Below are 24,490 nucleotides of genomic sequence, written 5' to 3' on the forward strand. Positions count from 1 at the left end.
AACATAATTTAATTTGTGCTTTGCATTTTGTGCATAATACATATTTGATTTACAAAACAAATATTTCCATTAGAAAATGAATTTCATGCAGGCAAAAAAGCAGAACCAAATGATGTATTGAAGGAAAATAAGAAGAAATGAAATGCATTTTCTCAGTCTATTAAAAAATCTATGGCATTGACAGAAAGTGCACTTAGTGCTACATTTAAAAAATAGCACATATGTCAATGTATTAACAAATAGAATTGGAAATACAAATATTTCCCTATATCAAGCCAAGAATCTCTTTATTTTAATTGAGTTGATTTAAAAGCCCAACTACAATTTAATTTTTATTTCATGATGTGGTACTGTAGCTGGTGCCATTACAGCCATGGAAGCTTGGCAGTTGATATAAGAAGATGTTTGACCTTAAAAACTGCCTTTATTGTCAATAAAAAGAAATAGTTTGAATGGGAAGAAAATGGAAAAATAAGTCCTTTGTGATCTGGGGAAATGGGGAAAGGCAGAGAGCTAGGGCTCCAGGGTTCTTCTGATTCACTCACCAGATTCAGCAGGGTTATGGGGATCGAATGCTTCCTCTGATGCTCCTCAAAAATGTAGTTGAGTCTTTGTTAGGGCAGTGATTTGGGGTGCTAGGGATGCTTCAGAACATAGGGTACTCAGATGGTCAATTAAGAACATTGTTTATTGGGTGTCCATAAAGGCATAGGATTTAGAACTGGAAGGGGGACTAAATATCACTTGGTCCAAGTTTTTTCTTGGCATCCCCAACACAAAGTCATTAAGCCACTGCTTGAACACCCCCAAACATTTTCAATCGTAGGAAGTTGAAAAACCTTTCTCATTTTGGATAGTGCTGATTGTTAAAAAGGTCCATTGAGCCTAAATCTTTCTTTTTGCAGCTTCTACCCATTGTTCCTAATCCTGCCCTCAGGGGCCAAGAAGAGCAAGCCCAATTCCCCTCTGGGATAGCCCTTCAGGGCCCTGAAGATACCCCATATCCAGGTGAACAGCTTTGTCAGAATCATACAGAGGGCTAGAACACCTTCTGGAGCTGTAGGATTGGGGGGATGGTGAAGGAGGCCACCTCTTCAAAGAAGTCATGAATGAAGGCTCTTACTGATAAGCTTAAAGACCCTAGCATGAAAAAACAGTACTCATGATGCCAGTTGTGCCCTTTGCCTTTCTGAGAAGGAGCAGGAATTAAAATGTTCACAATGGAGAAGGTCCTGGTTGGAGGTTTCCTTTGAAGGGTTTAAGAGAAGAATCTGTGAGTGTTTCTAACACAGTAACTTTTTTTGAGTGACCTGGGATAACAAAGTGACCAATGTGTCATGCCAAGTGAATCTCCTCTGAGTCTTTAAATTTAGTTTGAGGAGCCAGCCTAGATCACCCTCCCATAAAGGTGGGGTATGTGTCTGTCTTGTGTGATTTCTGGGGTTTCCTTGATTCCTATAACTCCCTCCTACACCTGCTCATTGATGTCTGAAATCTCTTTTCTTAGCGGACAGCCACTTCTTTCCAAAGGAGGAAGGAGGCTTAGCCTAAGTCTGTCATGACTGATACTTCAAAGGGGAAGTGGCTGAGCTGCGAGCAGGTTATGACAAGTTGAGAGTAGAGGACTCTCAAAGGGTGATGTGCCACCAGTGAGGAACTGGATCTGGGATGCCCTCCAAGGGCTCAGAGGATTAATTGGCACAGCCTCACCACCCTTCATAGGAGTGGCCCCTAAAAGAGAGATTGGATATGGCAGAGTTATCATGTAACGTGTTTATTAGAAGTGGCTTGGCTCTGTTTAGGATTAGCAGCCAGCTGGCCCTCACTGGAGAAGAATTCTGAATGTGCCCTGCCCCACTTGGTCCTGTACACATATAAACCTTCTCTAGGAAAAACTGAATTCTGAAGTTCCTTGGATAAGGTCTGCATCCCATAGGACTTGTCTTCCAGGTAAGCTACAACATGGTGGCATGGATCAGGTTTAGAAGGAAAGGTGCTGAAAAAAAGATATAAACATGAACTATGAGCAGAGACCATGTCATATACCATATTCTCTCTCTCTCTCTGTGTCTCCTTTCTTCCATCTTCCTCAATTTCTCTCTCCTTTTCCCCTTATTCTCTCTCTCTCCCTCCCTCCCTCTCTCCTTCCCTCCCTCCCCCCTCTTTCCCTCTCTCTCTCTTCCTTTCTCTGTTGTGTCTGTCACTATCTTTCTCTTCTCTCCATCTCTCTTGTTTCTATCTCTCTCTCTTCCCCCTCTCTCTTGTATCTGTCTCTGTCCCTGCTTCTTTTTGTTTCTTTCTGACTTTCAGCACCTTGTACAAGATTTCCAACACAGCAAGCCAGGAGCCATCAGTCTTCAGAGGCAGCAGCAGATCAAGGCTTTACTTACTCCTTCACAAGGCCAGGGGGAGGAGGAAGAAAGGCCAGATGGGTATACACGCATTTGCAGGTCACCTCCCATCATCTGAAGAAGATGTTCTAGCACAGAGGTCTTTAAGCTTGTTGGGCTCCTGGGCCCCTTTGGCAGTCAGTCTGGTGAAGCCCATGGAGCCCTTCTCACAGTCATGTTTCTAAATACTTATAATAACATACATAGGATTACAAAGGAAACCAATTATATTGAAATATGATTGTGAAAATATTTAAGAAACAAACTCAGTGACCTCCAGCTAAGGACCCTTCCTCTAACACAAGACCTCAATAGAGGCAGGATCATAAATATCATACAGAAAATATTCTCCTACACATTGGGGTCCCAGAAGTGCCATGCCCAGATGGTTAGGAGAAGAAGGGGGTCAGTCTAGGTTCTCCCTCTTATCTATCCTTCTGTGCCAATGTGCACCTCTATAAGCCTGAATGCTATGAGCAGAACTGACCTTCTGCATAATTGGCCCAAAATATTAACCACCATTCTACCATTAGAACTTAATTCCTTTTCTCTTGGAGGATTTTCAAACTTTAAGAGTTTTTAAAATTTTAACATATATATGTATGTATGTATCTTCAGCTGACACATTTATCAGCTGACAACTCACTTATCACTTAACCCTTTGTTTAGGATTAGTTGATAGACAATCTAAGAACAGGAGTGGGCTGTGAGAAGCATCTGCACACATGAGGGTGGGAGCACTTGGGGAAGGAAGGAGGAGAAGCATGCTGACTAGTGCCAGCTCCCATTCCCTGATCTAAACTTCACCAATTCATTGATTTTAAAAAGATGCGTGCCAGGCCCAGACCACTCAGGCTCATCTGGAGGGGGAGGAGGAGAGGGCTCACTATCTTTGCCTTTATGTCTAGGCTGCCAGCTCCTTCAGCAGATATGCCATAACAGATGACTGAGATCCAGAGACCAGGTATATTTGGAGAGTAGCACCGCTTTCCCATGGACGAAGTGGACCAACATTCCTGTGGTGCCTTTAAGGGGGCCAGGAATGCACAAGGAACAGACCCATCAGGGTAAGTGAAGCCTCATTTCAAGCAAACTCTTCTCTGAAGGCAGAAAATGTTAAATTTCCTTCTTGTGTATTGTTGGCTTGCCTGCTTATAAGCAGGAGCAAGTTTGAGCCGCTCTCTAGCTAGGGCAGAATGCTTAAGCAAGAAATCCATAACTTTTAATATGATGAGATTGTCCTGCTAGGAAAGATGGATTTTTTCCAATACCACTGCTAACAAACAAGTAGACTTCCCTGTATCAGCACATTTCTATTTCCTTCTCTACCGCACATATGCCTGGCCTGAAGACAATAGCCTCCTCCAAATATCTGGCTGAGTCTACAGGTCCTACCCTGCTCATCAGCCCTAAGTAGCCCCTCTTATATTATACCCTGTGCCTTTGCCAGAGTGCTCAGGAAGCAGAGATGAAGACTGCCTCAGTCCTATTGGCTTAACCACCCTCTACTGGTAGAGATTCTGCCTGAGGCAAGAATATGGACCAGGAGGATATTGTCAGGAGCCTCCTTAAGCTCTGACTCCCTGGCCCAAATCCTGCTTGTCCAGGTAGCTTTTCCTCGGCAATTCTCTAGTTCCCAGAGTCACACGTTCTTATTTCTTCATTCTTTGTGTAACCCTGACTAGCAAGTACTACCCTCCCAGCAGTATCTGTGCCAGCGGTGGAAAACCTGCAGCCTTGAGGTTACATGTGGCCCTCTAGGTCCTCAAGGGCAGCCTTTTGACTGAGTCCAAGTTTTACAAAACAAATACTCAGTCAAAAGGCTGCCCTTGAGGACCTAGAGGGCCACATGTAACCTCAAGGCTGCAGGTTTTCCACCCCTGGATCTGTGCATTGAAAGGCAGAACTATACATGGTAACTCAATTAGCCACTGCAAAAATAAAAAATTTACTAAGAGCCTACTATTACCAGGCAGCTAAGTGATGTAGTGGATAGAGTGCTAGGCCTGGAGTAAGGAAGATCTGAGTTCAAATCTAGCCTCCAACCCTTATTAGCTTATTATTATTATTTCCTCATCTATAAAATGGGGATAATTATAACACCTATCTCCCAGGTTTGTTGTGAGGATCAAATGAGATAATATTTAGAAAGTGCTTAGTGGAAAAAAAGTGTTTTACAACAAATTTCTCAGATAAAGACTTCTTTTCTCAAATATATAGAAAATTGAGTTAAAATTATAAGAATATGAATCATTCCTCAGTAGACAAATAGTTAAAGGATATAAACAGCCAATTTTCAGAGGAAGAAATCAAGGCTATCTATAGTCATATGAAAAAATGCTCTAAATTACTATTGATTAGGCAAGTACAAAGTAAAACAGCTCTGAGGTACCACCTCACGCCTATCAAATGGGCTAACATGATAGAAAAGGAAAATGACAGATACAGGAGGTGATGTGGAAAAATAGGGACACTAATGCATGTTTGGTGGAATTGTGAACTGATCCAACTGTTATGAGAGACAATTTGGAACTATGATCAAAGGGCTATAAAACTGTGTATACACTTTGACCCAGAAATACCATTACTAGGTCTGTGTTCCAAAGATATAAAAAACAAAAAGGAAAAGGACCAATAGATACAAAAATGTTTATAGTAGCTCTTTTTGTGGAGGCAAAGAATTGGAAATTAAAGGAATGTCCATCAATTGATGAATGGCTGAACAATTTATGATATGTAATTCTAACTAGACAAATGAATTGGGCATGCAATTAAAGAAAAACAAGAAAAAAGAACAAATAAAAATCCCCAGTTAAACACTGAGTTGGAAATCCTAAAAATTAAAGATGAGATTAATAAAATTGAGAGTAGAAAAACCACTGAATTAATAAATAAAGCTAGAAGTTGGCTTTATGAAAAACCAAAATAGATAAACAGTTGGCTAATTTGATTTAAAAAAGAGAGAAGAAAACCAAATTACTAGTATTAATTCTTATGAAATACTATTGCACTAGAAGAAATGTTTAGTAAGATGTTTTCAGAAAAATCTGGGAAAACTTACATGAACTGATGCAAAGTGAAATGAGCAGAACCAAAACATTATATATAGTAACAGTAATATTGCATGATGATCAACTGTGAATGACTTAGCCATAACAGCAATATAATGATCCAAGGTAATACAGAAGGACTTATGATGAAAAGTGCTTTCCACATTCAGAGAAAGAACTGATGAAGTCTGAATGCAGATTGAAGCATACTTTTAAAACATTCTTTATTATTCTTGTTGTTTTTGCATGTTCTTTTGCAACATGGCTAATATGGAAATGTTTTACATGACTGCACATATATAATTTATGTAAAATTTCTGCCCTCTTGAGAAAGGACAATGGGAGGGAAGGAGAGAGAGAATTTGGAACTCAAAGTTTAAAAAAAAGAATGTAAAATTGTTGCTTACATGCAATTGAGAAAAAAGTCAAATAAAAAAGAAAGTGCTTAGCAAAATGCCTCACTTATAGTAGGTGTTATATAAATGTTAGCTATTATTATTATCATTGTTATGCATTATTCTAGATATTTAGGATACAAAGACAAAGTTGAGATAGTCCCTGCCCTCAAGAAGCTTTCTTTATTTGTATTATGGGGAAACAATATGTAAGAAAAAACATGTAAGTGACTACAAAATAGAAGCAGAGTAATTTCAGGGGGAGCCACCAACTGGTGGATCTGTAAAGGGGTCACATATGATGTGATACTTGAGCTGAGCCTTGAGTGAAACTCAGGATTCCAAGTAATGGAGGGGAGGAGATAGTGCCTTTCTGGCATGGTGGACAGCCTGTCCAAAGACATGGAAGAAGTAGATTGTCTGTCTTGGATAGGGAAGAGCAAGAAGATCAGTATGGAATGTAGAGTGTGTGAGAGGGATTAAAGGTGCTGGCAATCCCACTTTCACTCTGTTGGTTGTCCACCTAAACACCAAAGGGCTCTTAGGGAGAATGCCAATCTTGAAATAATTTCTCAAAGAGCTGCTATCTTGGTCCTATGGCTTTACCCCTTTGTGGTTGGCATTGGCTCCTAGGGGCATTTGGTATCAATCAAATTAGCTTCTTGGCTTGAGGTGCAACTCACCAGGAAAACTCTATTTTCCTCTCTGTTATTTCAGTGAACACTAATCATCTAAACATGGCCTAATGGAGGCAATCACATGAGCATCCTTCACTGTATACAGTTTTTGCTCATGACCAAAGGAGTAAAATGAATACAGTCAGAATATACTAAAATTACTGCCATGTAGGTTACATATCTGCAGGCTCTCCCAGACTCAGGTTGCTTACAATCAGTCTACAGGTACTCCCCAAACCTAGGAGTTCTTGGACACAGTCAGCCCAGTTAGTCAATAAACATTTATTACTGGCTACTATGTGCCAGGCTGAGAATACAAAGGAAGGCAAAAGATAGTGTCTGCTCTCTAGGAGCTCACAATCTGATGGGGAGGGGGCAACATGCAAACAACTATGCATAAGCAAGCTGTATACAGGATAAACAGAAAATAATCATCAGAGGAAAAGAACTAGATTTAAGAGAGATTGGGGAAGGGCTTCCTGTAGGAGATGAGACTTTAGCTGGGACTTGAAGGAAGCCAGGACATAGAAATGAGGAGGAAGAACATTCTGGGCATGGGGGACAGCCAGTGAAAATGCCCAGAGCTGGAAGATGAAATGAGAGCCAAGAGAATAGAAAGATGTGGGGGAGCAGATGATGAAGGACTTTGAACACAACAGAAGATTTTATATTTGATCCTGGAGGTGAGAGGGAATTTAGGAAGATAGGGAGGTGAAACTGGAGTTTATTTGAATGGGAGGTAATTGGGTCAGACCTGTACTTTGTTGGATGAATGGAGAATGGATTGGAGTGGGGAAAGATTTGAGTTAGGTAGACACCCCCATCCCAGAAGGCTACTGCAATAATCTAGGCATGAGAAGAAAAAAGGTGGTAGCAGTATTAAAGAAGGGAAGGAAAAATATTGAAGAGATGTTGTAGAGGTGATATTGACAGGCCTTGGCAAAATATTGGATATAGGAGGAATTGAGGATGATACCTAGGTTTTGAGCTTGGGGGAATAGTAAGAGAGAATTTTGGAAGGGGGAAAAGATAATGAGTTCAGTTTTGGACATATTGGGTTTTAGATGTCTACTGGACATACAATTTAAGATGTCCAGTATGTGGTTGGAAACGTGAGATTGGAGTCAGCAGAGAGATTAGAGCTGAATAAATAGATTTGAGAATCATGAGCATTGAGGTGATGATTAAATCCCTGGGAGCTAAGAAGACCACCAAATGAAGTAATATAAAGGAAGAAGACAAGTGGGCCTAGGCTGGAGCCCTGTGGGATATACATAGTTAGTAGGTATGCCCCAGATGAAAATCCATCAAAGGAGGCTGAGGAGTACTCAGACAGGTAGGAGGAGAGCTGGGAGATAGTAGTGTAACAAAAACCTAAAGAGAAGAATATCAAGGAGGAGAGGGTGATTGGCAGTGTCAAAAAAAGTCAAGAAGAGATCAATAAAAACGAGGATTGACAAAAGACCACTGGAATTGGATCAGTAACTTTGGAGAGAGCAATTTCAGTTGAATGATGAGAAAGGATACCAAACTGTAGAGAGATAAGAAGAGAGGGAAAGGGGCAGCTAGATGGTTCAGTGAATAGAGCACAGGCCCTGGAGTCAGGAGGACCTGAGTTCAAATTCTTTCTCAGATACTTGACACACTTACTAGCTGTGTGACCTTGGGCAAGTCACTGAACCCCAATTGCCCTGCCTTCCCCCCTCCAAAAGACAAAAAAAAAAAGAAGAGGAGAAAAGAGAAAGAAGAAGAGGAACCTATTGTAGATAGTGTCTATGTAGATGTAGATGGCCTTCTCAAAGAGTTTAGCCATGAAAGGTAGGAGAGATAGGAGATAATAGGGGGGATGGAAGCGTCAAGTGAGGATTTTTGAGGATAGAAGGAGACATGGGCATGGTTGTAGGCATCAGAGAAACAGCCTATGGACAGGGAGAAACTGAAAATAAGTGAGAATGGGGAGGTAGAGTCTCAGTACTATAAGCATATCTAAAGTGGCCCAAGGGCCAAGTTAGGGTCTCTCTATCCCAAAGTCTTTTTTGCCTCTCTTAATCTTTCTTTTCTATATCCTGAAAACCGAATACCAGTTACACTGAGAATTATTTCTGCCCACGGCCTCTTCAGCCCTTTTTCTATTATCTGAGACCTCTTTGATTCTGCCTAGATTCAGATCAGGAGGAATTCCAACCAGGGATTCTAAGTCCAAACCAGTATGACAGATAAAAACATTAGTAAAAGACATTTAATAGGGTGGCTAGGTTGTGCAGTGAGTAAAGTGCTGGCCCTGGAGTCAGGAGGACCCGAGTTCTGTTCCAGCCTCAGACACTTAACACACACAAAAAACTAGCTGTGTAACCTTGGGCTAGTTACTTAACCCCAGTCACCCTCCGAAAGGCCAAAAAAAAAAAAGTACATTTAATGAAAACAGAGGAGCAAAACAAATCAAGAACGTGGAATTAAACACGCTGACCTGACCCTCTTACCCCCCTGCCATGTGTCTCCTGTGGAGTGCTGGTCCCATTTTATTCTTGGCCATTTGTTTTCAATTGTTAGCCACCTTGCTGCCTGCTTTCCAAAGTGTACAGCCTTATAAGTTTACGTGGGGCAGAGTTCCCAAAGAGAATGGGGGGTGGTCCATACCTACAGACATTGCCCTTATGGAGGCAAGGACAGTAGGCTCTTACACTTACAGCTAGGAAGGACCTTCAACCTACTCTTTCTTAAGTAATTTAAGATTATAATTCTTATAATCTTACAAGATCATACAGGTAGTAAGTGGCAGATTCAGGATTTGAATTCAGGATCTTTGACTTTAGATTCAGAATGCTTTCTCATAGGACTTAGGTTAAGGGCTTCCCAATGGTGAAAAGGCCTTGCAAATAAAAACAAAAAAGCAAAAAAAAAATTTTTTTTCAAGTAAAAGGAGCCATTAGAGGTTGTCTTGTCTAACTACCTCATTTTGTAGAGAAGAAATGGAGACACAGAGAAGGAAATGATCTATAAAATAAAGGGGATGAATTCTTTAGAATGAATGCCTGCATGATCCTATGACAAACCCAAGCTTACACAGCGAATAACTGGTAGACAGGGCTTAGAATCTAGGTCTCTTTTTCCCGTGGCACTTTCTACCTTACCCTGCTGATTTAAAAAAAAAATCTGGTTTGTCTTTTAATAATAGCTAACATTTACATAGCATTTTAAGGTTTAAAAACACTTTACATGTTATCTCATTTGATCCTCTTTACAACCCTATGATGCCAGAGTATTATGATTATTATAGTCCTCATTTTATAGATAAGGATACTGAGGCACAGAGAGGTTGTTAAATGGCTTGCCACATAGCTAATAATCAGAATTTGAACTCAGATCTTGAATTGTGGCAGCCAGGTAGCACAGTGGCTAGTGTGCTGGGCCTGGAGTCAGGAAGACCCAAGTTCAAATCCAGCCTTGGTCTTAATAGCTGTGTGACCCAGGGCAAGTCACTTTACCCTTCTTGCCTCAGTTTCCTCATTTGTGAAATGAGCTGGAGAAAGAAATGGCAAACCACCCCAGTGTCTTTGCCTAGAAAACCCCAAAGTGTTGGGCGCAACTGAAACAACTGAACAAAGATCACTTCTTGACTCTGGCACTCTATCTATATCACCCAGATGACTCTCTCTGACACTTGGGAATCAGAGAATTATAGATATAGAGTTGGAAGTCCCCTCAGGGGTCATCTGTTCTAGCCCTTTCATTTTGCAGTTGAAGAAACTGATGCTCACAAAAGTTAAATGACCTGTTCAAAGTCATACAGGTAGTGAGCATCACTTGAACTATTAAATCTTAATGGGAACACACAGACTTTTTTTTCAGGGTCATGTTGATCTGAGGAAGCAGCAAGGTAGGTATCTTTAAGTACCTGAGGATTGCTTTAAATTGGTCCTTTATTAAGGTATGACTACTCACGCTTTGTTCCATCAACTCTGGTGGGAGTGGAAGGGGGAAGAAATGCTACTCACCGCTGCCCAGGACTGTGAAATAAATCAGCCGCCATTAAAAATGGTGATTTACTGCCAATCTATGTCTCTATATGTATTTTTTTTAAGCCCAGGCCTCTCCTGCTAATGAAGCCACGGCAGATTCATGGCTGCGTATGAAACCAACGGAGTCCTCACTCTGCAGAGATGTTTGAGTATAAATCTTTGTTTTTAATGTCTAATGATATGTAAAATATTTAAATTTGCAACTCAGAATTATTAAGCTGCCAAGGTTTTTTGCCTATTAAAGTGTATTCTTACCAGACGATTTATGGGGCACCCCGTGCTCACTAACGGCTCTCGCGTGGGGACATGGAGGTGTAGATTTGTGGCCTCCCACTGTAAAAAACTTCAGAATCGTCTGACCCTGTAAACTGAAAATTCATGTCTCTCACCCTGGGACAAATGCATTCTTTTTAAAAGCAGCACATGGGTAGCCTTGGCCCGATGTTAGTTTATTGTCACTGGTTGATAACGTTTAATGGAAAAGATACAAGAGTGCCAAAGAATTTTAATTATTTTTGTGATAAAGTTATATGTTCGGCCTTGAAAAAGTAGAGATAATGCGGGGATTCATTATTATTCCCAGTGTGTTTAAACAGACGACACAGAATGCAAACAAAAGCAGATGAAATTTGAAAAGTATTATCAATATTGCAGATAGCAGATGCCCTTTCCAATCAGAACAAGCATATCTTCTATAGCAACTTTACGGTTGAGTAGTTTATTCATTTCTATTAGAAGGTTGTACGTTTCTAAAATATGTAGATGCTATCTAGAAAAACCAACCAACCAGGAGGGTCATTCTGCTTGTTTCCCCAAATTTATTATTTCATGTTTTCAGGCTTGATCTGAGGGGGCATTAACATGGAAGTGGCGTCTTATTGTGTCCAATTCTATCTGCTATATGACCTTTGGTGGGCTTGGAGAGGAAATTGGGAAGGGGTGTCTATGTTGCAGTGGAGTTTTTATTCTGTTTTATCAGTGGTATATTTGTGAGGCTCAGGTTCAGGGTATGACCGCCTTTCTATAAACTTTTTGTATTCACTGGCTTTCATTCAGCACCAGATGAAGCATGACAGAAAGTGAAAGTCCAGGAACAAATCTGAAGGGCCCCGATGAAGATGGGTTTATTTTATTCAAAGGCCAGGGCTATTTAGATGGGGATTTTCTGTTACCCTGAGCTAACGAAGGGAGTGTACTCCATCTGGATTATTTGGATACAATATTTTCTGCCAGGGTAGAAAATGACTTGCTTGACTTTGTGCAGAATCTAAATTATTTGGGGGCTGTTTTTATTTTCCCCTGGGGGAGTTGTGATTTTCTGGGACTATGGATTATACCTAGGGGCTGTAAAGAGAATTCTCTGATTCTGAGTCTGGCACATGTTTGGGGAATTGGAGGAAACCTATACCCATCCGACTTTTGTGGTTTCAGCCACCTTGCTTGCCCTTCCTGACCAATTTTTCCTGTCTGAGGAATGAAAGGTCTCTCTACCAAGTAAAATGTCCTTTGTATTTCAAGAATCTGCATGTTGGTAGGGTTATTTTTCAGGTCAGACTGCTCGCACATGTTATTTCTTTTGCATGGGGAGGACTGCACCTTCCCCACTCTATTCATTCCTTTATTTATTCATTCACATATGAATTTATTTTAGAAGTGTTTATAGAAACTTATTAAGTGCATTGCACTATATTATGCACTGTATGATAGACATACACATGTACAATGTACAATCCTACCCCAAAGGAACTTCCAGTACTTTGATGAGAGGGGGAGATGAGATAAATGTACAACTAATTATCATTAAGGGCAGCATTTGCCACATGAGTGATTATGAGGAAAGTGCTATAGAAGGGCAATTTGGGAGAGGACGGTGGAATGGAATCAAAGAAAGCACACTGGAGGGAGTGGCCTTTGAGTAGGGTCTTGAAGGATGAGTAGGATTTAGGCAGGTGAAGGTGGAGAGTATGGTGAAGGCAATCCATACCTCATATATGACATTAACAAATACACAGAGGCAGGAGAGCATGTGTAATTTTTAAAATTCAGTTTCTTAATTTTGAACTTAAAAATAAAAAAAGAGAGCATTTCTCTATACCTATCAGAAACAAAAAGATTATATATGAAACCATGAATCTTTGCTCATACTATTGAATTATTTTAAGCATATAATAAATTCCACACCACATTAATTTCTAAACTGTCCTGTTTGTCTGTGCTTCTTTCTGAACTCCCCTCTCTTCTGTGCATTTTTTTAAAAATGATTCAGTCTCTCTCTTTTCTGGCATCACGATTGCTAACCTTGCCTTCTTCCAATTAAAACTTGAGACGACAGAAAAAAGAAAAACCCTTATAACAAATAAGCATAGTCGAGTTTAAAACAAATCCACACAGTGGCCATGCTCCAGAATGCATGCCTTTTTTTTTTTGTTTGTTTGTTCCTTAAGTCCATCATCTTTCTGCCAGGAAGTGGGTAAGATACTTTATTATGGTCCCTCTAGGGACATGGTTGGTGCCTGCATTGATCAAAGTTCTTAAGTCTTTGAAAAATTTTTTCCTCATTACAATGTTGTTGTCCTTGTATTCTATCCACTTCACTTCATGCTATTCAGAATTTCTAAGCAATCATTTATTTTCTTAATTTGTTGTACTACAATAATTTCCCATTACATTCATGTAACATAATTTATTCGGCCATTCCTCAATTTATGGGCACCCTCTCAGACTCTGATTCTTGCTTTTCTTATTCTTTTTCCTCCTTTTCCTCCCCCTTCAGAAACAGGGAGATCGTTTTGCTTGTGACTATTTCCTTCTCATGTATTATCCTTTCTTTCAACCCGCCTCCCTCCCCACCCCTACTTCATCCTTGCTTATTTTCTGTTCTTCCTGGATATTTCTCCACCAAACTGTTTGTATTCACCATTCCTTTGTCCATTTCGAGTCTGATGCCTGCTCCTCTCACCCCTCTCTCTGTGTCTGTATTCTCTTCTTCTAACCACTCCAGTTATGAGAAACAAGTCCCAAACCCTCCATCCTCTTTTCTACACTAGGCAGTCCTCTCTTTTCCATCCTTTCTCTTACTCCTCTTCAAACCCTCAGAATTGAAGCAATCCATCCCTAGATCTTTTTTTTTTTAACTCAGCCTTTGAAGACATTAAGGTTCAGAAGGACCACTTGTTTCTTCTCCTCATATCAGAATGTTAGCCCCCTATGTCATCATACAGTTGCTTCCAATTGCTAAATAAATTTACCTTTCCATATTTCTCATGACTCTTGGCTTACATTTAAAAGATCCTACTTAACTCTAATATTTTTATCAGAAACATTTGAAAGTCCTCTATTCTATTAAAGGTCCATTTCTAGTCCCCTCCCCCTGCCAAACCTCAAAAGATTATGTTCAGCATTGGTTGTTCTTGGTTCTTGGTTGTAACTGTATCTCATTTTCCTTGTGGAATATTGTATTCCAAGATGTCTTGTTTATAGTTGAAGCTGACAGGTCTTAAGTGGTCCTAACTGTGGTTCCTTGGTACTTGAATTACTTTTTTTCTAGAGGTTTGAAGGAGTTTTTCTTTGACATGGGAGTTCTGGATTTTGACCATGACATTCCTGGGACTTTTCCATTTAAAATCTCTTTCAGAAGATGATCAGTGGATTCTTTATGTCCTTACTTTGTCCTCTGGTTCTAAAAGATCTGAGCAGTTTTCATTTATGATTTCTTGAAATACAGTGACTCAGGTTTTTTTTTTCAAATCATGGTTTTCAAGGATTTCATGATTCTTATATTATCTCTCCTTGACCTATTTTCCAGGTCAGATGTTTTAGACATCAGTCTTCTTGTGTTTTCTTCTTTTTTAAAATTGTTGCTTTTCTCCCTATTATTTATTACTATCTCATGAAGTCAGTGAATTCTGTTTGTTTTTTTTCCCCTAATTTTCAGGAAGTACTTTACTTGGGTAAGCTTTACCACATCCTCTTCTAAGCTAGTTATTATCCTTCCAAATATTTCCTCTAGAGTTTTTCTTCTATTTTGTATATTTTGCTATATTTCTTCTAAAGAAATAAAAAATTCTTTGAATTTTTGCTTGCAGCTATTTCAGAATTACTCTCTTCTTATGGGGGGGATTTCTGAAAAATTAATTGAAAAAATACTGGTCAGTGTCTTCTTTGGTTTGCATGACTCTCCCACCTTACTTTATGAATTGGGGATTTGTGCCATGTCCAAGCTCTATTGTCTGCTATACTTTTGAGTGGGGTAGCTGACCTTGCTTAGCCTCACTCTGGGTTTCCTGGGTTGCTTTGCTGACCTCTGTTTCTCATGGTTAATCCTATTATATCTTTGGGGATCTGTGTTCTGGATTTTTAGGACCCTTTATGGAATTTCAGCATGTAGGTCTGGGGAACTTAGAGTCCTTGAGATTATTTTGTCCCCATTTGCACAAACCTGGTTGTTGCCTTGAGGCTTCCATGGTCATCTTCCTGGCGCTTTCTGACCTCTTTATGACTTTCCCATTGGAGCCTTCCATGCCTGCTGTCTCTTGACCCAGAGCCTTACAGGCTATACCAGTCTCTGGTCCTTTTCTGGTTGTTCTGTGAGGCTGTGGGCTTGTTGGTATACTCTGTCACTGGCTTTGTTGATAGCCTCCTTTCTTATTGTCTATGGACTTCTGGATGCAGTTTTGTGGTGCTAAAATCACTTTTTCTATTGCTTATTGGATTTCTTGATCATTATTTGGTCTGATATGAATTTCAGGTTTTTGCTGGAACATATGTTAGGGAGCTAAACAGCCCACTACCAGCCTGGCACCCATTTTGATCAGATGCATTTTTTGGGATTGACAAATAGTCTAATTTAGCTAGGGCCTATAGTAAGTAAAGAGGAGTCCTGAGAGATAAAGCTATAAAAGTTAGTTGGAACTAGGTCACAGAGCACCTTATTTATCAAGCTGAGAAATTTGGACTTCATCCTAAAGGCAATAAGAAGACATTGAAGGCTTTTGAATGGGGCAATGACATGAATAGACTCCATATTTTAGGAAAGTTAACTTGGTAGAAAGGTTTAGAAGGGGAAGAGGTTTGGAAGATCAAGAAAAAAGTGAGAAAGCTATTTCAGGAGTCCAGGTGAAAAAATAATGAGGGGCTAAAGTAGATTAATAGTAGTGGGATGGAGAAGGTATTTTCTGGACCAGTAGCTCAATGTTCCTTGCATGTTTTGGACAAAATGTGGTGATAGCATATTTCTAATCAATCAATATTTTTTTTTGGAGGGGGGAAGGTAAGGCAATTGGGGTTAAGTGACTTGCCCAAGGTCACACAGTTAATAAGTGTGTCAAGTGTCTGAGGCCAGATTTGAACACAGGTCCTCCTGACTCCAGGGCCCATTCTCTATTCACTGTGCCACCTAGCTGCACCTTAATCAATCAATACTGTCCCTCCTTTGCTTATCCAATCAATGAAGGTTTATTAGGCACCTGTGTTCTGTTAGGTACTAGAGGACGCCAACAACAAAAAATCCCTAATCTCAAAAGTACTTCCATGTTACAAGGGGAATACAATGTGCCCACAGACAAGTAAGCATAAGATAACTTGAAAAGAGAGAGAATATTAACAGTGGGGGTTTGGTGGGTGAGATAGAATCACTCATTGCTCCAGCTTCCTCTTATTTATCTCTTGATCCCTTGTAATCTGGCTCCTAATCTTATCCATCACCTGATATTGGTCTCTCCAAAGTTATCAATGTACACTTACAAAACACTTATTTTTAAAAAATCTTTTTTTTATATCGCCCTCATATCCAAATAAATCTCTCCTTTTCCCCTATCTGGTGAGATATGCCTAATATCAAATATTTTTTAAGAAAAGGAAAAAAAAGAGCTTAGCAAAGCCAACCAATATCCTGTTTCTTGTAGAATATACAATAGTCCACACTTGTAGTCACCCAACTCCTTAGATTCAATCAGTAGACATTTATTAAGTACCTACTATGTGAGGCTATGCTAAATACAAAAAGAGGCAAAAGACAATTCTTGCCCTCAAGGGGTTTACAATCTAATGGGGGAGACAACATCAAAACACATGTATACACAGGGATAAGTAGGAAATAATTTACAGAGAGAAACCTAGAATTAAGAGGGGTTGGGCAAGGCAGTTATGTAGAAGGTGGGATTTTAGTTGTAGCTTAAAAGAAACCAGGGAGGTGAGTAGTCAAAGGGGAGGAGGGAAAGCTTTCCAGGCATCGGGAACAGCCAGAGAAAAGGCTGACAGATGAAAGGTCTTGTCTCAGAGCCCTTGAGGGAAGGGACTTCTTTCTTTGTATCTCCAGTGTTTGGGAAGAGGGTCATTTTTTCCTGTTCTCCTGAGACCAGACTTGTTCAATTTGATAATGTTATGTTCAGTTTTCTTATTTTTTTCCTATTTACCTCATTGTAGACATTGAGTACACTGTTTTCTTAGTTCTGTTTATTTCACTCTGTATGAATTCATGTAAGTTTTTTTATGCTTCTCCAAATTCATCATATTCATCATTCCTTATGATTCAGTAATATTCCATTATATTTATTGACCAAAGTTCTTCCTGTGCTACCACCAAAAGCCCTGGTATGAATATTCTGGTGTATATGGAACTTTTCTTTCTGTTTTAGACCTCTTGGGGGGAATATGCTTAACAGTGAGACCTCAGGGTCAAAAAGTTAAGACATTTTAGTCATTTTTGAAAAGCATAATTCTCAATTGCTTCCTGAACTGATTGGCTAATTCACAGCTCCACCTAGAATATATGAGTGTGCCTGTCTTTCTGCAGCCCTTCCAACATTGAATATTTCTATCTTTCTTCATGTGTTGTTTAGTGGGGTAGTTGTTCTTTGACTATTTGTTTTCTGCTTCCTCTGCTAATTGATATAATCATAAAAAGCAAAGGGCAGATAAGAGAGGTAATGAAGTAATTCTATATTAATGAGGTATTAAACTAACTGTAAAATTTGGCCACTACTCAGTCATCCCTTCATGAAGTTTGATCAAGTCACTCAACTGAATTAAAGGAGAAAATGGGCCATACCAATGGAGGCTTTTAAATAACTAAAATTTATCCTTCCTGGAGAGTCAATGCAATTCAAGAGAGTCCAGACCCAGAGCAATTTTGTGGAGTGTGATCCCTGTGCCTATACCAGAGGGCAGCTGTATTTTCTCTTCAATCCTCTCCTAGCTCAAACTTGAGCTCTTGAGGTGGGTCTCCAGAGAGTGGCTGCAACCTCAGGTATTCTGTGGGTTAATAATGACTATTAACATAACCTAAAACATAGCTAACCAACCTCCACCAGCATGCTTAACATTTCTCTGCAAACCTGGGAGGGGTTTCACTTTCTCACAAATATATACAATGTCCATGGGAAGAGGGAGCACAAACTTAGGACTTTATAAAAAGTAGGAGTACAATGGTCATACATGTAAGGAACACACGTGACCAATATGTGAACACAAATGTTCTTTCTCTCCCTGTGGCCTTCTCATGAAACTCCCTGCTGGGCACAGTTTCTCTTTAGATCAGTTCTCAGGGTCCATTTCCCTTGATATAACGACTAGATTGCCAGGGCTAGTTCTCCCTTGAGTCCACAGCCAGCTCTCTTTTGTGCTGGTCTTGCTCCTTGAAGTTGCTTCTGGTCTCAAATGACTGCCTCTCCACATCTATATCTGTTGGGAGAATGTGTGTCTGCTCCTTCAACCATGCTTTGCTTCTCTCAAACTGCTGTGTGAGGTGTCTTCTGTGGGGTGAGTGGCTCTGCTGCCAGATGCCATGGTCAATGGCAGTGATGAGGGAAGAAAAATCCTATTCTCCTCTGCTGTTGCCCTCTGCTCTAGGTGCAAGGGTCTCATATAAGCACTTCATTGAACTCTCAAACTAAACTGGATAGACTCTCTAAAAGGTCATCCAGGGGCATGGCCATTCATTGTTCTGCAAATAGCTCGACTCTCTTCACAATTCTGTAAAAAATCTGTATTTCACAAAGAGATACCTCATTTACATTTTAATACTTCATTACCTCTGTTATCTGTCCTTTCCCTTCCGTGGTTACATCAACTGAGGGAAGGGAGTGAAATCAATTGGCCAAAGACCAACTAACCTCCCACAGCTAGATTTGAGATGAAGTCACTGAGACAGAAAAGAGGGCCCAGGAGAAAGACTTGCAGAGGTGTTTGGAGGTGCATTTCTCTTATATCAATAATCTCTTAATTGCCAAGTCCAACCTTCTCAGTTCTCATCCTTCTTGACTTCTTGGCAGTATTTGACTCCACGAATCACCCTTGCCTCCTGGATATTCTCCTGAACCTTGGAATTGTCCTTGACTCTTCCCACTCCCTTAATTCCCCTATCCAAGCCTCATCATATCTGCCTCTCTAACATCCCTTCCATTTTACACTGTAGATCAGACCTTCATTGCCCATGGCTTAGACTGTATCAATAGCTTCCTAAATGGCTTCCCTGCTTTCAGTTGCTCCCCTCTTCAAACAATTCTCTGCATCAATGTCAAATTAATATCCACAAATACAGATTTGACTGTGTAATTTTCCTGCTCAAAAATCTTCCATGGCTCTTTATTGCTTCTAGGACAAAATATACTCTTCTAAGTGATGTAAAAATGGTGGGGATGAGGGAGGGGTTGGAGGTATTTGGTTATTAGCAGGAGAGTTGGCTACTCTCTCTTCCTTGGCTCCCACTTTTACTTAGGTAAAAGCACTCTCACAACTCTTTTCTTTTTTTGCTTTTTGGAGGGGGGAAGGCAAGGCAGTTGGGGTTAAGTGACTTGCCCAAGGTTACACGGCTAGTAAGTGTTAAGTGTCTGAGGTCAGATTTGAACTCAGGTCCTCCTGACTCCAGGGCTGGTGCTCTATTCACTGCTCCACCTAGCTGCCCCGTCACAACTCTCTTTTAGCTGTCTGATGGGCATGGCTTTTTCCTTGGTCAGTGATCTCTCTTTCTGACCTTCAGATGGGTAGAAAACAGGGGCTCTTTAAGTTGATGCTGTGTGAAAGTCAATAGAAGGGACATTTCCCTGAGAGTTACTATCTTGAAAGTGCTTTCTCATGCTCACACTTACCAAACAGACCTCACTGGTTCTCCTTCCCCTCCCAACTCCCCCCCCCCATAATGGCAGGCTTTGCCTGTGTCTTTGGTCAAGATTTCCTTGATCTTTCCCCTGCTTTTGGGACATTATAATAATTCTTAACATTAAGATCTCTTTGGTTTCTACTGAACCCCAGATAGTCACCCTGGTGGTTTAGAGAAGAGAATCTCTGTCTCTCTCTCTCTGTCTCTGTCTGTCTGTCTGTGTCTGTCTGTCTGTCTGTCTCTCTCTCTCTCTCTTTCCCTCTCCCTCTTATCTCTCCCTTTCCCTCTCCTCTCTGTCTCTGCAACCTTATTCCCCCTAGCCTCCTACTAATTTCTACTCATACAAATACATAGAGTGAACAATATCTTAGAGAAACCAATTTTCCTTTTGGAAAACATATACAAATATAGAATAGAGAAATATAGGAAGTGAATGAATTTGTAACAGAAACAAGAATTTTGGGAAAACACATCTCTCCCTGAAAAGAATGGGATGAGCAGAAGGGAAATAGACAACTAGAATGCAGGTTAAAAATTCAGTTCCTTTTAGCATAATAGGCTTGATTCCCTCCATCATTTCTGCCTGGCATCCTTCAGCCTTGGTCAGAAATCTGTTATTTTGGTGGCCCTTCTCTGTCCCCATGCCAATGCAGTTTCAATTTCTTCCCTTCCCCTCTTCCTCCTTCCCCTTTCCTCCTTTCCCCTCCCTTGTGTTGGTGTGCACCTCAGTCTCTCTTGACCTTCCTCCAGCTATGCTTTCATTTCTTGTGCTGACATCTTCATGTCCTATGTTGTTTCCCTCTCTTTCCCTCTCTTGTAGATAGGGGACTGACTGAGTTTTCAGTCTTAAGCTCTCTAGGGCTCACATAGCACACAGGTGAACCTCTACAATGGTTTTGAAAACCCTTCATAACCTGGTTCAGCCAACACTTTGAGTCTTACTACACTTTTTCCCCCCTGCACATGCTCCTTGATACTATCACCTCAGAACACTTTGTGTTCCTCATTTGTAATGCCTCTGGGCCCTTGCACATTTCTTTCTTCCCTGGCTGGAATTCTGTCCATTCTCACTTCTGCCTTTGAGGATGCCTGCTTTGCTTCAGAGCTCACCTCCCAGATGAAGCCTTTTTGGGTTTTCCACCCCTGGGCTAGCCCTTGTTTCCCCCATCCCCCAATCTTCATTTACTTTGCATATATTTTGCATTTACTTATCTGTGTATATGATTGTTTCTTCCAATATAATATATGTTCCTTAAGGACAGAGACTTTTAATCCCTAGTACCTAGCATAGGTGCTAAAATGCTTTTAATAAATTGGTTAACTGATTACTTATCAGGGAAGAATTTTCAGAGGAGGTGGTTTCTGAGCTGAGACCTGAAGGGAATATAAGGATTATTCAGAGAGGTAAATATGAGGAGTGAGCATATACCAAGCATTCTAGACAGGCTGACAATGTGTACTTTTGTATTGACTATAACACTGTCTGAACCATTCAAATAACATCGATCTTAACCTGTCTGATACTTTTTTGTTTTGTTTTTTTTTTTTTGCTTTTTGGAGGGCAGTTGGGGTTAAGTGACTTGCCCAAGGTCACATGGCTAGTTTTCATGTTAAGTGTCTGAGATCAGATTTGAACTTAAGTCCTCCTGACTCCAGGGCCGGTGCTCTATTCACTGCGCCACCTAGCCGCCCCACCTGTCTGATACTGTTAATCATTTTCTATTTCTCTGTGTGGCTTCCCCCTCCTAGACAGTAAGCTCATTGAGGACAGGGGCTGTGTCTTATTTTCCCTGGTGTACCTCGCAGAAATGAACATGGGACCAGGCACACGTCTGTTACTCAGTAGATACCTTGCTGACTGATAGATCTTAGTCCACGGGATGCTGTCCTCCTTCTCTAGGTCCTACTACATATTGTCTGTCTTTCAGATCTTTTGTATAAATGGGCCTCCTCTAAATCAAATTAGTGAGACCCGGTCTATAGAAACACCCTTTGTTCCTATTCTTTCAAGCATGTCTGCTGTCAATTGGTCTGAATACAGTGAACGTGGCTTGTCGCACTCTGTCATTTCTACCAGGAAGCCTGAAACAGATTCATCTCTGACTTTGGGTATCTTGATGCCTCGAGCAATTGTCAGGGTCTCCCTGGCCCTTGAGCCAGAGTCTTACATGGAATCTTTTATCCAGACCTGAAGGAGAAGCTGCCTCTGCTCTAATCTTATTCCTTAGCTGACTTAAGCCTTCTTATGAGCTGTTCCCCAGGCCTAGAATGCTCTTCAACCTTGCCTTCATCTCTTAGCTTCCCTGGCTTCCTTCAACACAGATAAAATCCCCTCTTGTGCAGGAGACCTTTTCTGGCCCCTCTGTCTTCTTGTATGCCCTGCCAAGCCCCTTGATGCCTTCCTCTGATATGACCTCTCCTTTACACTATATATCTAATAGGTATGTGGTTGTTTGCATGTTGCTTCCCCATTAGAATAGGAGCTTTTTGAGATCAAGTATTGTGTTTTCTCCTTTCATTGCATTCCCAGTACTTAGCACAGTTCCTAGAATATTGTAAGTGCTTAATAAAATGATGATTGACTAACTGACAGGGGCCTCCTGCATGGACATCTTTCTCAGAGCCTCTGGGATGGACTAGGGATCACAAGAGGGAGGCTAAGAGGTGGCAGGGTTTCATGGATCCCACTCAGCCTCCTTCTACCTAGGGACCTGACTCAAAATTCCTTCTGTTCTCACGGCTCCTGATTTTTTGTCATGAACTGGTAATAGGTTTTTTCTTGCCCTTGGCTTCCTCAGGGCTGGATCTCATAAACTGTTGAGAGACAGACGGTACTCCAGGGCCAGCCTGAGACAGAGATGATGTGTCACCTGGCTGGGATGGCTTGATGTGTCACAGTGACTCAGAAGGGATGTCCCTTAGCTGGCTGTGTTTGGCATCTGGGACACCATCCCAGACCTGAGTTAGAGGTGATGGGAGAGTGTCTGGTACTATCAAAGCCAAATTGGTACTTTTGTTGAAAAGTCCCCAAATGGGTTCAGAGTGTAGGCCAAAGCAAAGAGAGGATTTCTGAATCATCGGATTTACTTTTAGCAAAGTACCTGCTTGTCTGAAGTGAATGAATTATGGTGTGGTGAAAAGAACACTGGGCATCTAAGTGGCACAGCAGACCTGGAGTCAGGAGCACCATCTTCCTGAGTTCGTCTGGTCTCAGACAGTTACTAGCTGTGTCACCCTGGGCAAGTCACTTAACCCTGTTTGCCTCAGTTTCCTCATTTGTAAAATGATCTGGAGAAGGAAATGGCAAACCACTCCAGTATTTTTGCCAGAATACTCCAAATGGGGTCATGAAGTCAGACGTAATGATTGAACAGCAACATTCTCTTTGGAGTTAGATAGCAGGCCTGATTACAAATAATATCCATGTTGTTTAGTAGCTGTGTGACCTTGGGCAAATCACTCACCTTCTTTGGGCCTCTGATTCCTAATATGTAAAAATGAGGGGGTGGTGCTAGATGATCTCAAAGGTTCCTTCTAGCCCCAAATTCTGTACTTCTACCAGACACTTGGAGAAGGACCATACACAGATACATACTTGAAGGGGCAGCATCGCAGAGGAGTGAAAAGAACACTGGGGCCCAAGTCAGTGCCTTGTAGTCTGAAGTTGAAGTCTGCTACTTAGTGTCTGCATGCTCTTGGACAAGTCATCCCCCCTCTCTTGGTATCAATTTCCTCATTTAAAAATGAAGTTGAAAAGATGAGAAGAACAAGCAATTATTAAGTGCCTACTCTGAGCCATGGACTGTGTTAAGTATTTTGCAAATATTAACTCATTTGTTCCTCACAGCAACTCTAAGGGGTAGATATTATTATTGTCCTCATTTGACAGTTGAGGAAACTGAGGTAGACAGAGAATAAGTGACTTACCCAGAGTCCTGTAGTAAATATCCAAGGCTGGACTTGAACTCAGGAGATATCTGAGGTTGAATTTGAACTCGGGTCTTCCTGACTCTAGACCCAGCACTATCTACTGCCCTACTTGGCTGCCTAGGTGAGAGAATAATATACAGACTATCTACAACAATGTAAATGAAAAAGATCACTAATGGGAAACTTTAGTCTCACTAACTGAAAAGTCAGGAACAATCGAGAATAAATAGCATAGCATAACCCCTTCCTCTCAGCAGTTAAGTGCAGGGGATCCCTGGGACAGAACATTGTATACTCTGTCAGACACAATCACACGATTGTGTATCTTTAATGTTTTTCTTTGTTACAAGGGAACGCACAGTTTTGAGGGAGGGGGGTAGTGGAAGGAGGAGGAGTTTTTCCAGATTGACTGGGGTGAAAAAACTAAAAGGCATCAGCAACAAAAACAAAACCCAAAACAAGGTTACAGGTTAAAAAAACCCAGAGTAGACAAATTTTCAGATCCCTTGCAACTCTAAGCTCTTATAACCCTATGTACTCTCCTCTCACTAAAGTAGGATGTACCCTTATCTTGTAGACACCTGAACTTGTTTGAGCCCCTGCAGTCTGGGACTTTTTTTTTAGCTCCTCCTGGGATGAACACAGAATAGGTTCTCTGTAAGGGTTAGTTGAGTGGGGTTTACCTGGCTTGGTAAAATATACGGTATTAGTAATTACTATTGGTATGAAGGAATATATTTTTTCTACATGCTTTGCTCATCTTTGAAAATACAGTTTCTTAAAAGATCCTTCCCTATGGGAAAAATAGCCTTGAATCTTGTAATATTATCCTCAGCAATAACATTAAATGACAAAGCCATATAAGCAGGTTCCATGGTATTTATAATTACAATAATTGTCCCCTGCATTTGTGAAACTTCTCTCCCTGCGAA

At 40.8% G+C, this 24,490-nt stretch overlaps 1 long non-coding RNA gene across 1 annotated transcript in view; it reads left to right on the forward strand.

Annotated features, from left to right (window-relative positions):
* Positions 1 to 482: 482 nt before the first annotated feature.
* Positions 483 to 24,490, forward strand: part of LOC138157285 (uncharacterized) — a 28,970-nt gene continuing 4,962 nt past the window's right edge. The window contains exons 1-4 of the long non-coding RNA XR_011167350.1: positions 483 to 1,008; positions 1,803 to 1,950; positions 3,299 to 3,457; positions 10,595 to 10,680. This is a non-coding gene — a long non-coding RNA (uncharacterized lncRNA). The remainder of the gene's footprint in view (positions 1,009 to 1,802; positions 1,951 to 3,298; positions 3,458 to 10,594; positions 10,681 to 24,490) is intronic.

This window comes from Petaurus breviceps, unplaced genomic scaffold (genome assembly GCF_028583685.1).
Source record: "Petaurus breviceps papuanus isolate PSGF00001 unplaced genomic scaffold, PetGlider_PUasm1.0 171, whole genome shotgun sequence".
Lineage (NCBI taxonomy): Eukaryota > Metazoa > Chordata > Mammalia > Diprotodontia > Petauridae > Petaurus > Petaurus breviceps.